General features: G+C 30.7%; 1 protein-coding gene across 2 annotated transcripts in view; it reads right to left on the bottom strand.

Annotated features, from left to right (window-relative positions):
* Positions 1-19,597, bottom strand: part of LOC113377013 (pickpocket protein 28) — a 226,726-nt gene that overhangs the window by 39,881 nt on the left and 167,248 nt on the right. The window contains exon 5 of one of the 2 annotated variants that reach the window (XM_026617173.1): positions 4,331-4,469. The exons of the other annotated variant lie outside the window; for it this stretch is intronic. The gene's annotated coding sequence lies outside the window, so the exon portion shown is untranslated. The remainder of the gene's footprint in view (positions 1-4,330; positions 4,470-19,597) is intronic. 2 annotated transcript variants of the gene reach the window in all.

A 19,597-nucleotide genomic window follows, 5' to 3' on the forward strand; every position in this document is an offset into this window, starting at 1 on the left:
GCTTAAAATATAAGCAAGCTTTATACACTCATTCATATTATATACAAATTATCGATAATAGTTATATAATTTAAAAAGAAAGATCACTATCGTAAGACAGTGATAAGATCACTATATAAATCTGACATTATTTGGGAACCTATGTGTGAAAAGTTTCAATTGATTCTACATTTCCATCTCAATTATGAGGAAAAGGCCATATTATCGTTATATTTTATTTTTTACTATACAAAAATAGCAATACAATTTAAGCCAAAAAAAATGGTCAATTTGACGTGTAAGATAATATGTCAGTGACAGAACCAGTCAAATTTTAGTCTGACAATTTTAAAGTCTAAGATACTGATTTGGAATTGATAAAAGCATTGGCAAATGGGAACAGGTAATTTATTAAAAATAGCTCTTTTCCTACGAGAGTGTTTTCCGCGGAAGTGAACTGCTGTACGAGACAGCAAGCTGCACAAGTATTTCTTACACAACATATTTTGAGATTATTTGAAAATTTGGAATTATTTTATCATTTTTGATAATCCAGCAATTTTTTGAAATTTTAAATTTTTTTGACAACGTTGAATTTTTTTCAAAGTTAGCTGCATAGCTGTTTTAATAACAAAATATATTGGTGCTATTTCTGTTAAACATTATAAATCTTGGTACGGAACCCATAAAAAAATAAAAATTTATACATATTATTAAAATCTATATGAAATATTTTATAATTGGATGTGATAAGTTTAATGATCATTTTTACCGCTAAATGGTATTTCTTTAAAACTTTCTTTATTGGATCCTCAAAAACGCTGGACCTGCCTTTCCAAAAATTTAATTAACTCTTCAATCCGTCAAGTCAATACACGTGAAATGTTCTACAAGTGAATCATTCAAATCGAACGCTTTTTTCTGTCAACAATTGACTTGCATTTTTTGCTCTTTTTGACAGTATCTTCAAAACGGCTGGACCTGCCTTTGTCAAAAAACTAGTAGGTCTCGTCTTCAATAGGAATTAAATGTTTTAAGAATCATTCAAATTGGTTGATCCATGGGACGAAAAATTGTATACAAACATACAGACTACTAACCATTTTTTCTAAGGTATGCCAAAATGTTCAGGAGGTCTTGAAACGTAAATATATACAAAAATCTTGATCTTCGATTTTTTTGCGATTACTTTAAGTTACTCTACGGAAAGTTTATAAAAATTAAAAAATATTTCTAAAAACTACATTAAAAAATTTGAATTTTTAATAATTTAATGCAAAGTGATAATTACTAAAGCAATTTTTGATATACAGGATGTCATCTATAGGCGACACAAGTATACGCAGAAATAATAAAACCATAAACCACAAAATTGATAAATATAAGTTTTAATAGATGCTATAATAATGCAATGAGTTTTATATGCAAGGGGCCGTTCAAGTATTACGTAGGCACTATAGGGGGACGGGGTGTTATGGATTTGTTTATTTTGGATTGACATGGGGGGCAGGGGAGTCTGGATGATGATTACGTCATAGGCAGTATTTTTATTTTTTTTACCGAATGACAACCTTACATTGCCTTTGCTAGTACCAAAAATTTAAAATAAATTTGTTATGTTCGTAAGATTATAATAATTTTGTTACTCTATGTTGAATACCATATCAGTAAAATCTCTACATCTTAAACCTATTTTCTTATTTTTAAAATTATAATTATAACCTGATAATTAGAATATTTAAAAAAACAATACATTAATTGCAGAATGTTTACGTAAGCATGGGGGTAGGGGGTAAGAGCTTTGCTTACTTTTGCGGACAAGGATGATGGGGGGGGGGAGTAAATAATTGCAATAAATCTGCTTACGTAATACTTGAACGATCCCTAATATGCCAAATTGTAATATATAAGCGATATTGTACTGTGAGGAACGAAAAGCTAAACCGGCGAATAGTAGAACGAAAAATCACGAGATCATTAGATTAGATTGATCAAATCCAATTGACTACTCAAACTATTGATTAATCGTTTTTCAGTATAGGATAAAAGATGGAATAGTACAGAAGTATGATTATTATTATTCTACAATTTATCTTTGAGAATTAAAATTATTCATTTATGCATATAATGATAACATTGTAGAATAGTTTAATATATCACTACAATTGATAAAATCACACATCCTTTTTAACAATGCCTGGATGATAGGAGATACGTGTTATCATCGGCAAGCGACTACCGCATCGCATCGCGAGCCCTAACGTGGTATGAGAGTCACGCACGAGGCTTGAAAACAATACGGATGCCTTGACAAGGCCACATCCTTCCCACAAAACGCGCGACGCGTCCGCTGAATATTCCGCGAGCGTGCCTCGCACGGCAAATAAATATATTCGGAAATCAATCCGATTGAGTATATGCTAATGCAAAATAGGTAAATGTATCCATTGCCGGTACAAATGACGCGATACAAAACTTTGTTGCAATTTCTTTGAATTGAAGAATGATTATTTTGTGCACAATCAATCTAATCTAAAGTCCACTGTAAATGTTTTATGAATATGTGTACTTATGTTTGAATATGACTATTAAATTTCATTGCAAAATCTTCACACTGTCAACACAAGCATAATGTTATTTGAACTGTTCTTATCAGATAATCTGTTCTCTCAATAACTGCTATTTTTGCACATGTTGGTCCGTATCTCCAAAACGGCTGAAACTGCCTTTTCAAAAAAAAAAAAAAAAACTGATGAGGATCTCTCCATCATTACGAAACGAATGTTTTTTTTCAATCATTCATATAGGATGCTCCGTTTCTCTCAGAAACTGCTATTTTTGCACTTTTTGCTCTATATCTCCTTTGCAAAAACCCAATCAACACATCTCTCCGTCAATACAAACCTATTACTTTTGAATCATTGTAATTGGATGCCCTGTTATCGCAAAAACCGAGTTTCAATTTTCTGCTCTTTTTGTTCCATATCTCCAACACAGCCGTACCTGTTTTTGCCAAAAACTAATCAACACGTCTTCCTATCAATAAGAATCGAATGCTTTTTGAATCATTCAAATCGGTTGATTCGTGCGCTCAAAATCGTGAATAAAAAATTGTACCCCTACATATATACACACAAACATCGATTTTTTCTAAGGTTTGCCAAAATGTTAGCAGAAAGCACTGAAACGTAAAGATATGCAAAAATTTTCATTTTTCATTTTTGGTCGATTACTGTAATTTATCCTACGGGAAAATAATGAGTAATTTAATAGTCTGTTTATATTATATGGTACAACGCATTGAATTTTAATTTAATGTAATAATTTAAAATAATTGTAACAATAATCATAAATTATTAAAACTATTAAAATTAGTCGTTTTGATATAATGCATAATCAAAAGGATTTACAACTTAGATGTCATAAAACAAATACGATAGAATTATATACAATCTTTTTTATGCAATTAATTATTACATATGTAATAATTGTGTATATGTAATAAACTATTACATATGCACACAAAACTAATGATGAACATAAGTTTTTTGTAGTTTTTTATGTTTACCTTATTTTCTTGCTGAAACCAGAACTGCGCCGATATATGAGCATGTTCTAAATTCTTATTAGACTCTCATTGAAGTCCAAAGAAAACTCTTCACACAAAGCCAATAAAAAAATCCTGTTTTATCTTTGGGTTTTGCATTTGCAAAAATTATATTACTCTATATTTTACTCATAAAATGTACTCATTGAGGTTTTCTAATTGATTTATTTTTTTTACTTAATAAAAAGCTCCGCAGAAACATTCAAAAAGTTCATAACTAAAATAAATAACTCGAGCTGCAAAGTTACTACTTTGATTTTTCTTATATCATACTCCTAATATTCAAGTAATTTGAAAAATTACAATAATTTAATTGTGATAATTACATCATGATTTTTGCTGTTTTTAGAGGGCGTTTATTAATACCGTTAGCTTTACAGGGGGAGGGAGGGTTTGACAAAAAAATACAAAATATCACGTGAGGAGGTAAGGGTCTAGTAAGATATCACGTGTATTTATTTTTTACTTCAATTTAAGAAAAAAATCCAATTTTTTTTCAAAAAATTCAAAAATTTTACGATTTATTTTTATTATTATTTATTCTAGGTACTAAAAATACACGTGATGTTGTGTTGGGAATGGGGCGGGGGGAGAAGATGATCGATATGAAGATGGTCCATAAATGTTTCTATATTGTCATTGTCAATAAGCGTATTGGCATGCACCATTAGTTTCGGTTGTTTCTTACTTTAATAAATTCTTATGAATGACGATTATAAAAGGTGTCAAGATGATGAAGCTTACCCGTTATCAATCGTTGAAGTAAATTTCACGCTTTGACTGCTATCACCTGAACGTGCGTCGTTACGTGAGCGGGAAGTGCATGATGGAACTCGGCCTATTGTTGCATTGTCTATGTAAGAACTACCGATGTCGTATCCAGCTAATGGACGAGAAAAAATATTAATAATTTATCCTCTGTTTATCATCGAGAACAATAGACGATGAACGATAAAGTATGCCTATTGCGATTACTATCGTGCAACTATGCGACGAATGTACGACTCGGCAACAAAAAAAGAATCTGGAGAAGAAAATATCTATAAAAATATTTTTTTATTACTTGAAAATACGATTGTGTTAACAATAGGCGATATATTGTTATGTGATAAACATATTATTATACTGACATTGAAAAGCACAATGTTGAAGGTATAGTTTTCTATTATTTTTTTTATTAACCATAATTGGAAATTGATAAAAGATTCAAATAAAATGGGTGTGCAGATATAGAGTAGTAATTTTAAATAGATCGTAACTAATTTTTATTATTTTTTATTTTGTTATGTTAATTACAATATGTCACACTTAGGACATTCAGTAATTGTTTTCTTATTATATGAATCTTGAAAGGACGGCAACCCAGTAGTTGTCCAGTCCAGTTATGACTAATTATCTGTACTCGAAGTATTTTCTGTCTTTTTTACTATATATGCATCTATACCCACGAGAGGCGATTTTCTCTTGAGGCTATATTTGAAATCTATAACCTCAAGTGGAAATTTGACATCAAAGTTGCCTGATGTCAGGCTTGGCGGTAGCGGAATTGAACCAGCGAACCCGGGACTTGTTGGTAGATTGCAGCTAATGAAAATAAAACTTGACAATAAATTGTCCTATGTGTTTGTATAAATAACTGAATAAAATTAGAAACATAAATAAAATATTATAAGGTTAAAAATAATAGTATATAATTAAATTGAATATGAATAATTAAAATACCACTGATATTCGGTCAAAGAATATCTGTACTGGGTGAATTTAGTAGTGGTGGTGAAAACAATACATGACATTCACTTGATAAAAAAATAAACCACTATTTAAAATTTAAACCAGGTACTCTTTTTGCATCGATTTTTATAATTTAGGACCAAAAATTCGTACGCAATAACAGTTTAAATACTTTAGGTAAGCGGGGCTTATAGATCCGCGGGTAAAAAGGTTTACCACAGATATCTCAAAAACAAGTTAAGAATTTTTTAGCATCAACATTTGAAAGTAGAGGCAAAAAGATGTATAATCTTTTATGAACGGCAATGTTTGAAAATCCATACCAAAAGTTTTTCGTTGTTAGTTTTTTTGGTTGTGAGCACTGTTTTTTAGTTTACGAGACATTAATATAATTTTTAAGTATACCTTATTTAATTGTTTTATAAGATGTAATGTTAATTTTAAGTTTAGTTTTAAGAATAGTCTTTTTTATATAACCTCTATAAAAAGCTCACATGTGGGTGGACCAACTGAACCCTGGAAAAGGTGTAAATAATAAAAAAATTGTAAAGTTAATTAAGTTAAAAAAACAGTTTTGCAAAAGATAAATTAAATAAATAATTATTTCAACTCTATTGATGATTATTATTGATGAAATATCTGATCAAGGTTATGTACAGTGTCATCTTTGTAAAAATGTACCGATAAAATTTAAATTTTGAGTTGGTTGAATTATGCATAGAATCCTCTCAAAATTTGACCTGTTTTTTGAAAAACAGCAAACAAAAAACACATTTGTGCAATGAAGATAATTTCTACAATAAAGCTGGAAGTTTTACTGGACTTAGTCATTAAGTTGTTTGTCTAATATCTTTTATTTGTTGTGGTATCATTGGCTTGGTTTCCACAATATAATTGTGGTAGTGCCCCGCTCTACGCTATATGTGTTTTACGTTTTATATATTTTTTAGATATAATCTGCAAAAGTTCACACGTACAAAGAGTATGAAAATACAAGTTTACACAAACTATTTTTACCTTGATTTAAGTTGATACTTAAAACTACAAATAATTTAAATGTCTTACCATCTGTATTTGTTTTGAACTCATTTACTAAATATTCCTAATCTGAAATACTTGTAATTATTACTTATTTCAATAGTCAGAATAGACTGTCTGTTGGACCAGTAGAACCTGTCTAGACAATGTACAGATTTATGATTTCCCCATGCGGGCGCCAGTTGAAAGCTTATAAAATAATAACACTGTTTTATTGCGATAATTAAGTTTCTCACGTTATAACAGTATCTAGGTTGGTTTATGACTCACAAACGATTCATAATGTTCAAATAGGCTATGGACCCATGACCGTCAATTTTTTAATGCTATTATTTAAAAAAAAATGACCACTGAAGATGACAAATAATTCGATTGTGAATCGATTCCTGGTACAGGGTACAATACGTAACATTTCTACGCGATTTACTATGCCCAGGACATTAAACGTGTGTTAAATTAAATTAAATATGTGAAACATGTCATTAAAATAAAAATAATATATTAATATACATATTAAAAGCATTGTGCTGCCAAGCGAAGTACGTTCGCCGTCATTTTTAGGTTTTCATTTTTTTACCCAAAAATTATCGTTAATAAAGTACCAACATTAGTAATTTTTTTTTTAAAGAGAGACTTTAAAAGTCGACTGATTTTTAAAAATTTGAAATTCATAGTTAAACGAAAAGTTTTAATTTTTTTTTAATTTGAAGCAATTGTGTTTTTTCTGCTATGATGTTTCTGCTAAACGGTTTCAAAGTTTAAAATAAACAAAAATAATGAAAGTTAACCACAATCACCAAAAATGGTCATAATTTCACCAAAGCTTTAGATTCTAATCAAAATAATAAAATAATATATAAATGCTTCAATTAAAATTATTTATAAACAACGTAAAATATTGTTTTTTTCTAAATATTTTCAAGATAGTTAGGGTCAATACTATCACTCCGTTTCGGCTTGACGTCAAGGTCTGGTACATCCTGTAATTCCTGTATATAATATTTATTTGACGTAAATAATACTCGTATTGTTAATAATAATAATTCTATCATTATTAATTTAACCATGTAAACCTAGCCTAATTCTAATAAGTTATCGTAATAAGGCACATGTGGGGGCGCAGCTCAGCGGGCTGTCAGTACGTCTCATTAATGAACCGTATGTGCTAAGTAATCATATGGAAATGGGTTCAGATAAGTGTCATTGAATTATTTATAGTACATGCTGTATCATTTGATAACGCAATGCTTTTCACGTTTATTGCAATGCTTATCATAAGTGAAACAGAAAATAGTCTGGTAGTCTTGATACATAAAACAGGGTATTTTTAAATGGGCTAAAGATGTACAAAATTCAGAATTAAAACGATACTGCAAGAAATTGAAACGTCTAATAAAAAACTCTATGGCTGACATTATTTAAACGTGTTTTCAAATAAATTTAAAAATATAATTAAAAGAAAGATTTTTGTACTTGCAATGAAGTATCTTCCCATAGTTGTTCTTTCCACATTAATCATATGTCTATACTCTGTACAGGTTAATGTAGGCATTAGCAATGTTAATTTTGAACAGCTATTATTAGAGCCTTTCTTTCTCATGAACAATAAATCAGGATAGAGAGAAAAAGGTCTAATTTGACTTTGAAGAATCATATAGTGAAAACCAAACCAATTATATCACAACACATATTAAACAAACAACTGCCTGATTATGTTCAGTGAAAGTCCCAGCTAATTCACCGTAGATATGTGTTTCTTTTGCTGTTTTTAAAAAAATTGTTAACTGGTTTTTTCTACCCTATAGGAGTGTAGGTGGTGTAAAATGGGATGCCAGAGAGCAAACAGACCTAATGTCTTATTTTTAAATCTTAAGGATTTTTACGAACTAGTAGCTGCGTTATTCAACCAATGCAAAATATAAATGTCATGGATAAATTTTTTACAGAGATTACAATGTATATAACATTGATCTGGTATTTTGTCAGAAATATTCATCAGCAAAGTTGGAATAACTATTTATTTAATTTGTCTCTAATAAAATTACTTTTTTAACTTTTTCTTTACTATTTTTTATTGTTTACAATTTTGCCAGGTAAAAGTTCAGTTAGTTCTTTTTACCCCACCCACGTGTAAGCTTTTATAGAGGTTATATAAAAAACTGTTGAATCTAACTTAAAATTAACAATATATTTTATAATTTTTTTTTACAATTAAATAAAGTTACTTAAAAATTATATTAAGGCCTTGTAAACTAAATAATAGTGCTCACAAGCAAAAAACTAACAACGAAAGAAAATACTTTTGTTATGGATTTTCAAATATTGCCGTTTTATTTGCGATGTCATAAGAATAAAGTTGATGGCTGGTTATTACATCTTTTTCTCTCTACTTTCAAGAATTGTTGTTAAAGAATGCTGAATTTTACTTGGTTTCGATATACCGCGCACCTTTAAGCTCCGCTCTACTTTATATATAAATAATGATTTTTTAACTTCCTCTAGGATAAGTTATTGTAATCGTCCAAAAATCGAAATTGAAAATTTTTACATTTCTCGATGTTTTGAAAGTTTTTGAACATTTTGGCATAGGTACCTCAGAAAAATGGATACAATTTTCGTTCACGTTTTGGAGCGCACGGATCAACCGATTTGAATGGTTCAAAAAACATTCGATTCCTATTGATAGGGAGATGTGCTGATTAGTTTTTGGCAAAGGCAGGTCCAGCAGTTACGGAGATAAAGAGCAAAGAGTGCAGAAAATAGAAATCGAGTATTTGAGAGAACGGAGCATCCGATTTGAATGATCTAAAAAACATTCAATTTGTAATGATTGGGAGAAGAGATGACTAGTTTTTGGCAAAGGCAGGCCTATTTCGAAGATACAGAGCTAAATGTGCAAAAATGGCAGTTTTTGAGAGAACTAAGCATCCGATTTGAATGATTCAAAGAACTTTCTGCTTGTTTTAACAAAATAATCGAATTTGGAAAAAAAATTTTGTTTAAAATTTTTTTTTTAATTTTTGTTAAAAAAAATTTTTTTTGTATATCGAAAATAATTCAGATTTTAATTTTAATTCTGACTAAAGTTCTAATATACTTTAAAAAAATAATTTCAACTTTGCAATTCAGTTTGCGTATATAATTCTTATAAATATTAGATAAGGTTACAGTATTTATTTATAATAGTCTATTTGAAAACATTTAATATTCCTCGAACATTTCGTTACGGTACGGGAAGTTCCAGCAATTTGCCTTAAAGCACGATGCCATACGCCCCACTAGTTTTATATTGACATAATAGCCATAAAGTGCTCGTATAGTAAAGCATGACAAAACTGGTATCGGCTAAAAGAATGTCGTGTCCAATATCAATATGACGTATTTGTTAATTGAATAAAAGTAATTCGCCTTCCTTGCACGGATATAACGTACAAATTGATTCGCACCGCGGCTACCGTGATGTTAGTTTTAATATCGTCGATGTTTATGTTATGAGCGCTAAACCGTTTTCGCAGATCATAAATAACAATGATCATAACACTAACATTACCTGTTACCGTTAACAGTGCCCGCGTAGCGATTTCGCGGTAATGTGCCATTAAATTGTATTATGGATAGAGCGAACACTTTCCGATGTGTCAGTTTATTCTATGCGCCTATTATCATTATTAATGGCAAGATATTGCTAATAGTCTATATACGGAAAACATATATTCATTCAGTAGATTAATATGCATAATTCTGTCTAGCGATTGTTGTGAAATTCATATTTGTGTTATAATACTTTATGTTCTAATTGAAAATTAGATAAAAAATATTTTCAATTGTAAATAGACCATTTTAGACACTGCGGTGTGAAATGGCAATGGGAAATCTCTCACACTATTCTTCGCTGAAACGAGTTGGAGTTCAACTCAGCTCATGGACCTGCCCTAGGGCACTACTATCCATTTCTTTTAATTTCATTAATACTTTATGTATTTATTAATACATATGCATAAAATTGTTAATTATGATGTTGAATTATATGTTTAAAATCATAACAACCGCATGTTATATCATTATTAACGAGTATGAGCAAATTAGATAATTAGCAATGTAAAATATATTAATAATAATAAATATAAAGAACATAATTGGGAGTACCGAAAACACTAAAACAGTCACTAAAACAGTGGATTAGTAAGTGATTGTAGTTGTAATAAAATTTAACAATGCTTTGGGAAGACAAAGACTTATTCGAATTCAATTTATAAATAATATTGATATTTTTCTAAATTACGATTTGTTCATATTACGAGGGAATTTAATAATTTTTGTTGATATGTATGTAGTGTACGGCTTGTTTTTGGCAGGCACCCAACTTAATTGAATTTTTTGACTTTTTTATTATTTTAAATGCTATAGGAGCGGAAAGCAATTTCCACTTGAGATTATTTTTGAGAACTAAAACATCAAGAAAAAATTTGACATGTTTTCTGATCTCAAGTTTGGCCGAGGTTGGTATAGAACAAGGTACTAGTAGTTTGTGCTAGCCTTAATAAAAGCAATTTTACAATAGATAAGTTAAGGAAATAGTTTTTCCAACTCTGTTCATAAATATTTCTGACCTGAGATCAGTCAAAATTATATAGTGTTATCTCTGTAAAAATACTAATGAAAATTAAAAATAAGACATTGAACCTGCTTGCCCCCTGGCCACCTATAGGGTAAAACGGATCAGTTGACAATTGTTTGAAAAACAGCAAAATTACACATTTCTACAACGAAGAATTAATTTAAAGTTTTACTGAACATAGTCAGAGAGTTGTTACTTATATACCTAATAAGGTGTGATGTAATTGGTTTTCAAAGTCAAATAAGACTTTTCTGCCTTTACCTTAAAATTTTAATATATTAATTGTCTTAAATGAATTGAATAACATACATATTTGTATATACACAAGTATACATGCATATACACAAATTTATTGAAAAATAGTTGCAATTTCAAATTTCAGATAAAAAATATTTTTAATGCATTTTTACCAACTGACGTTTGAATATAATGCTATTTTTTGCGTTATCTTTGGTTTTAAGAATTCATTCAACAACCTATATAACTCTTATCAAGCCTAACTTTTGATAAAAATTATATTCATTTTTTCGCGTTAGATTTACCTTAAACGGTTTATTCAACGACTTACATCACTTCGAAAGACAATAATTTAATGATTAACATCATAAGCGTTATATATGCAATAATTACTCATTAATATATTACGAAATAAATTAGGTTATCAAAAAAACTTACAATTGCTCTCACAACCAAAAACCCGATAAACTCCATTTACAACTTGAAGCATTTCCGCTGTTTTCCGCCGACGTATCTGAGTTACGAGTTACGAGACGTAGAGAATGAAATCGTGGCGTTACGACATGCGGCCGCAAGACACGCGTTGTTTGTCGCGGCTACCGCTGCCAACCGGTAACAGACCGAGCTGACCGTGGGAACCCGGGCGCCGGGAACGCGCTTGGCTCGCGCTCGCCGCAGTGCCGTGCCGGTTCGCGGCGCACGTCTCCTGATTGAATTATCATTCTGTCATTACGGAGCATCAGGCGAAAGCGACTGAAGAGCGCAACCGTATCCGGCAATAGCGTCCGATGATCACTGGCCGTGACGATATGATCTAAATGTCGTAATAAGGTGATGTTATAGGCATAAAATTTATCTCTTGATCGGTGAAAATAAGATGAAATGTTTGGAGACCGGCGCCGCTAAGAATAGCAAAATCACATACTAGAGGTAGGGCAGTGTCGGGCACAAACGCCCAATTTGACTTTGAGCAATTATTATATATTGTGAAAACCAAACTAATTACATCACAACAAATAACACTTTTTTTATTATATTTTTAACAGCAATCAGAACCTTACATCCTATGAGCTGTTGGGCTGAAACTTCTCCTTACTTCGTATTTTTTAGATGGTAACCCAATGGTTAATCTATCCGTATTTGATGATTTTTGTTATTAGAATTAATCTAATAGGGCTGACTTTTTATTGGTGCAGCAATGCCGGGCAAGGGCTATTTTTCACTTGGAAACATATTGCTATCTATATTTCCAAGTGAAAATCGTTGTCACTGCTGCCTGACAACAGGCTGCTCGAAGTGGTTTCGAACCCTGGACCCCTGATTCAGGTCCCGTCGCTCTTAACCGCTTACCTACGGGCGAGCCAAATAACACATTTAAAATAAAACAACTATCTGACACTGAATAAATAGTTCAGTAAATCTCGCAGCTAATTCATCATCGTAAAAATATGTTTTTCTTGTTCTTTCTCAAAAGTTTGTAAACTGGTCCTTTTTGCTCCATAATCAAAGTAAAATGAGACAGCCAGAGGGAAACAGCCCCAATATTTTATTTTTAATTGTAAAGAGATTTTACAAATTTATATTATTCAACCGATCCGAAATATTAATTTCATGGGTATATTTTTGCAGAGGTTTTACTGTAAATAACCTTGATCTCGTATTTTGTCAGAATTAATCATCAGCAGAGTTCGAAACTTGGAATAACTATTTATTATTAACTCATTTCTTGTAAAATTGCAATTGCATTTCACAAGCTATTTACTTTTTCATTTAATAGTTTTTATTGTTTACAACTTCGCCAAGGTAAAGGCTCAGATGGCCTTTTTTACCCCACCCACATGTAAGCTCTTATTAGGCTTTTGTAAAAAAATTGTTCAATCTAATTTAAAAATAATAATACATCTTATAAAACATTTAAATAACGTAGACTTAAAAATATATTAAGGCTTCGTAAACTAAACAACAGCGCTCACTACAAAAAAAAACTAACAACAAGAACGAAAGAAAACACTTTTATTATGGTTTTTCAAACACTACCGTTTATCTCCCGATAGCGACGTCGTAAGAAACAAGGTGATGGCTGGTTATACATCTTTTTCCCTCTACTTTTAAATATTGTTGTTAAAAAATTCTAAACTTCACTTGTTTTGAGTTTTTTGGTAGTGAACGGTCCACCATGGATCTTTTATCCGCGGGCTTTTAGGCCTTCTCTACCTTATAACAAGCATAGTCATATATTCTATAATTTGAATAATGTATTTCATGTGGTGCTTAGTTGCAAACTAAAAGTTCTAAATAGTTATTCAAAATTAAAACTTGTTAATTGTATAAAATAATCTTTTTAATAAATTAATGAATAACAACTTTTTTTTGTAAAATGAGTCTCTATCATTAAAGGAATATTCCTTAAAAATTATTTCTGAGAAGCAACATTTTGTGTAGACCCAGCTGATATCTTTGGGGTTAACAAAAGCATGGACTGTTTTCCATGTGGTCATAAATCAAAAATATTGCATCAGTTAAAAATTAAGATGCAAAAAGAGAAGACGACATGTAAATGTGAATTAATAGACTTTTTATGTAACCTATAAAGGCCCTTTCATGTAACCTAATTTTACATATCAATTAGTATATATTGAGGTGATATAATCAGAGTTGTGGTATCATACTAATTCTATGTGATAAATTGTTTTACACTTCACTGATATAATCTTATATTATATATATATATATATATATATATATATATATATATATATATATTATTGTCTATCTTACTTTTATGAATAATACGTTTAATCTCTTTTATTATAAAGAGTCTATAAATGAAATTGCAGAAGCCACTTAAAACTAGAATCCAAGTTTGTCCAAGCTTAGCTAAGCAGAGCTTATTTCATCAATTATATTTTTAAAATTGCAATAATAATTAGTGTTCACCTTCAAATTACTCATATGCAGTTATTCTCTACATACAATTCATTTTCATATTTCCAGACAGGCAAAAACCAAATAAATATACAAGAACAAAAAATAAATGTATGCTAACCACACGAGGTATGAATTACATAAAAAATTTTAATCCTAATTCAAATCAATACTTTATATTAGTATCAATGTCAAATCAAACCATTCTAATTTAATATGTAAATTAAAATCGTCAAGTTTGATTGACTTTTATATTTGGTTAATAAAATTTGCAAAGTGCGTTTGCATATCATTATTACATTTTAGTACGTGACAAACAGACTGTTACTAGGACCATATAAATCGAATTAATTTTGACGCTGAATATAAATGCTATTTAATTGGATTTATGCATGAATTGCTTAAAGTCGATTAAGTGATTGTATCAGGTGATGTAAATAGAAAGATAACATTAATATTGGCTTATATTTGAAGCTAACGTCTAACGATTGAACATTGTAAATCTTGGCACAAAAATCATAGAAATATAAACAAAATTTGTACTTATTATTAAAATCTCTATAAAATACTTGATAATTTGACAAAAAAAACAGGAAAAATCACGTGGGGGAGAAAGGGGTCTAATAAAATATCACGTGTATTTATTTTTTACCTAAATTTTCGAAAAAAGAATCACAAATTTTACAATTTTGTCGTAAATTTGATAAATTTTACGTAACCAAAAATACACGTGATTTTTGGTGAGGGAGGGGTGGTAATTTTAAATATCACGACGTATTACCAAGAAGGTGGGGGGGGGGCAAAAATCCCTAAAAAAATGATCACGTGATTAATGGACACCCCCTAATTACCACGTCTTTCCGTCCTAATACGAATCAATTATTTTTTGAATAATTCAGAACGGTTGATCCTTACTCTCGAAATTGTCGACTAAAAATTGTATCCGCACACTAAGGTATGCCAAAACGTTCAGAAACCTTTGGAAACGTAAAGATATATAAAAAAAATATTTTCTATTTCTTCGCGATTACTTTATCTTACGGGAAGTAAAAAATTCTACATTTCACATGGAAAACTTTAGGCATGTTCTCTATATAATTCCACTTCTTGGAAATGTGTCATTTTCCTGTTCAATTCTAATTTATTTATTATTTTTACGAGAACTGTCGAACTTTAATAAATCCCTCTAACAAGTCCAATTCCAATGTAACATATGCAACACATATAAAATCCGCTCCTGTGTGTAATTTTTAAATAGCATGCAAACGACGGAAGCTGGAAATGTGAAAGTATCCGCGAACAGTATGAAACATATCATTCGACTTCATTCATTTCGAATTACACAAAAAAGACCCAGGGGGCGATCAGGTGTTTTGTGAAATATGCAATAATCTTGTTGACTGCGTTTATGTTTATTTTATTCACAGTTTCTAAACTCACTGATCGTTTCGATTTGCCGGGATTTTCCATCGGCGTGATTTTGAACGGAATTTCATACGAAATCAAACAAGGACAATTGCTAATTTACATACTAATTGATTTTAGAACGGTGAAAGACTAATGTATAAAAGCATTTTTATTGATATATGTCATAAGTCGATAAACAAATTCTGAGCGCTACAAAAAAGTAATTAATTTATAATAAAATAAAAGTTTGGTTATGCATACAGTTTACAAATTAATTAATTTAATTGGGTATCGGTATATGTATAAACCAGGATCTTTAAAATTTCAATATTTAAATTCTACCATGTAAAAAATTACATGTGTAGGCTGTCTTAACTAAAAATCATATAATTATCTTAAATAACACTACTACTACGTAAATCTAACTTTACCGTAAAAATACTTCCGTAATTATTGTAAGATTTTTTTTTCTCATTTAAAGAATAAAATGAATCCAAAACTAAAAATGGATATGCCGGAACCAGACTCATATGAATTTTTTAGGGCCTTGGTGGCAAAGTGGTGACGTACAACCCTAATATCGAGCATTTTTATTTGAAAATATGGATCTTAAATGTTTTCAAGTGAAACTGAAAGTGAAAATAGTCAGCCCTATTAAATTCAAGATTAGATTATATTCTAATAATACAGCAATAAAATATCGTTGGATCAACCATTCAAATATGATAGATCGACAAGGAGGAGTTTTAGCTCAACAGTTTATACGATATACTGTTCTGATTGCTTTTGAAATATGAAAAAATTAAAAAAAAAATGCATTATTTGTATTAGTCTTCTCCAATTTTTATGGCATGGCCCGAAAGCGGTGTTGAATCAAGTAATTCGTCAGAGATTGTGCCGTGTAAACATAAGTGATTAAGGGCACGGTTTCATGATCTCGTGTTTTTCTAAAATTGTTTTTGATTCAAATTAAGATATGGTGTTGAATATATATTAAAACTCGATGAATACAACCATCTGACAATGACAATGTCATTTTTTTTAATTGTGAAATTTTGAAGTAAAAAAATGACCCAGAAACTAATCATTGTCAACACAAGCAAAATGTTTTTTGAATTGATCTTCTTTTCGGATGCTCGGTTCTCTCAAAAATTGCTAAATTTTGCACTTTTTGCTCCATATCTCTAAAACGACAGGGCGCCTGCAAAAAACTAAAAAGCACGTCTCCCCGTCAGTACAAACCAAATATTTTTTGAATCATTCTAATCGGATGCTCCGTTCTTGCAAAAACAGAGTTTTTATTTTTTGCACTATTTGCTCCGTATCTTCGAAACGACTGATCCTGTCTTTGCCAAAAACTAAATAGTAGGTACGTCCATAGAAATCGAATTTGAATCGCTTAAGATGATTGTTCCGTGCTCCCGAAATCGTGGAAGAAATTTGTATCAATACATACATACACAGTATACAAACATCAATTTTTTTAAGGTAACCCTAGATATGCAAAAAAAATCATTTTCAATTTTTGAACGATTACTATAATTCACTCGACGGGCGAGGGAAGCAAAAGTAAAATAAAAGTATTTGCAATTGTGCTTTTAATTATATGCATAAAGTATCTAGTTAACCGGAAAGGTAGAATCACTTAAAGGGCACAACTAGTGTAACCGCCTAAAAAAGGTGATTTTTGGGAATTTATATTAAAAAAACTACGTTATCAATCATTTCAAAATTTTAAGAATATATTTATACATGTTTTAAGAATACATAGTAAAATTTTTGAAGAAAAAAATTAAATATTTTTGAAGTTATCGTCGATCTCCAACGGCGTGACAAAAAAAGGCCCTTCACTGCTGCAGTGATTCCGGCCTTCTACGTGGATGAGATAAAAAAAAAGTTCTCGTTAAACTAGATAATATTGTCTGTAAAATGAACTACGATAAAGAAAAAAAATAAAAAATTGACAAAATGACGGCGTTTTGGAAAAAAGTCGAATTTTACCCAAAATTTTGGTCGGTTTTGGACTGCCAAAATTCGATTCTTGATCTGATCAAAAAATAGTTCATTTTACGGAGAACTATATAGTATAGAACATGCAAAAAAATTGATAGTGATCGGATCATTTGTTTTTGAGTAATTGCTGCAGCAAATTTGGAAAATGCTGTTTCGAGAAAAACGCGTTTAAAGATTAAATGATCGTTATTTTATATACTATATATATACTCTTTAAATGGATGTGACTCAAAAACTATTTAAGATATAGATTTAAAATTTTGGTATGTTATTTTTAAAGGTATAACCTATTGAAATATGGAAAAATTGAAAATTAGATTTTTTAAAAATTTCACACTAGTGCCCCTTAACTAGCACACCTATGTCCATGTTCAAGTTCGACATGCAAGCTGATATGAGACAAAATCAAAAGTAATTTCTTTTCGATCATAGACACAGGGCCTCATCCGCGAGTGTTTAATAATAAGTAGCGTGTCGCGGAACTGGTATATCGAGGACTTGCTTTACTAGAAGTGGAATAGTAGTCGAAGCAGTATCAGTAGTCGCCATTAAAGACGGCCAGCACGAGCGTTCCCACGGCCTGACGCAAGGACGCCTCAGGCGCCCGTTCTGACGGTACTCATATACAAGTGCTTATCGCTACAAATCATATAACAGTAGCTGTTCCTCATTATCATATTCATTAATGCCTTTTCACGGTGGCGATGGCGTATAGCAGAATAAACTGTTCGGTTCGGGCGCCGGACAAATCTTTAAGCCACGCGAATAAGTGTGAATTGACGTTTTTTTTGTGATTTCTAACGTAATGTGTAGGAGGCTTAGCCGAATGGTAAAGGACCCAACTGTCATATGAGAAGTACAGTAAAGTTGATGTAGTTGAAAACGGTACTTGTAATACCCAATAATTAGTTATTAAAATTTTAACAGCCACCTTTACACCTTTGCCAGGTTCAATTTGTCTTTTTACCCCACCAACTGAGTTTTTATAAAAGTTGGTAAAAAAAAAAACGGTTGTGTCTGATTTAAAATTAACTATACGTCTTATAAAACAATTGAATAACGGGTTACTTTTCAACAAAAAAAAAAAAAAAATCTTTTCCCCCGTCTCCCGATAGCAACGTCGTAAGATTCAAGGCTTTCAAAGATCGGCGGTGGACTTTTTACCCGCGGTCCTTTAAGCCCCGCTCTACCCTATGGATTTTGCAAAAATATCGCACTCATAGTACCTAAGTGACAATAGAATAAGTTTTTAAACTATTTTTTTCTTTATTTTCTTCGATTAATATAGAGAGTGCAAAGATATTTTTCGAACACATAACGGAGATCCGTATGGTGAACATTTTATATTGGCAATAAATAGATATTCAAAGGTCATGTTACAATGTAAAAGAAAACGTGATTAGACTGTAATAACACTTTACTGAAGTGGAATCTATTTACGTATCTCAAACCAGTACCTACATTATAATAATATGAAGCATTTTCACTTCAAGCTATTAATTCAATATTGAATAGTACTTTCAAAAACATTTAACGTTGTAAATATATTTTATCTATTTGGCTCATTAGTTTAAATTATGCAATATATAAAACATAAACGTAATTTTCGATTTTAGTTTTTCATATGATAATCAAGATTAGCAATTTAAGATTATAATTTCTGAAAGGTACGGTGAAGGGCCGTCTTCAATAATATAGTTAGTGTTCAGAAAATTGATATTTCTAACTTTCCGTGGGGTAAAATTATAGTAATCGCAAAAAATTAAAAATGAAAATGATTATATATCTTTACGTTTTCAAGGTTTCTGAAAAATGGATGTATATGTATGCGTGTGTGTATGCATGTGCGGATACAATTTTTCATCAACAATTTGGAGAACGTGGATAAAACTATTTGAATGATTCAAAAAACATTCGATTTCTGTTGATAAGAAGACGTGCTGATTAGTTTTTGGCAAAAGCAGGTCTTGCCGTTTCGAAGATACGGAGCGAAAAGAGCCAAAAATAGTAATTCAATTTTTTAGAGAACGGATCGTCCGATT

Source organism: Ctenocephalides felis, unplaced genomic scaffold (genome assembly GCF_003426905.1).
Source record: "Ctenocephalides felis isolate EL2017-DRISC unplaced genomic scaffold, ASM342690v1 CF-g0.4_SCAFFOLD_01886, whole genome shotgun sequence".
In the NCBI taxonomy this organism is placed as follows: Eukaryota; Metazoa; Arthropoda; class Insecta; order Siphonaptera; family Pulicidae; genus Ctenocephalides; species Ctenocephalides felis.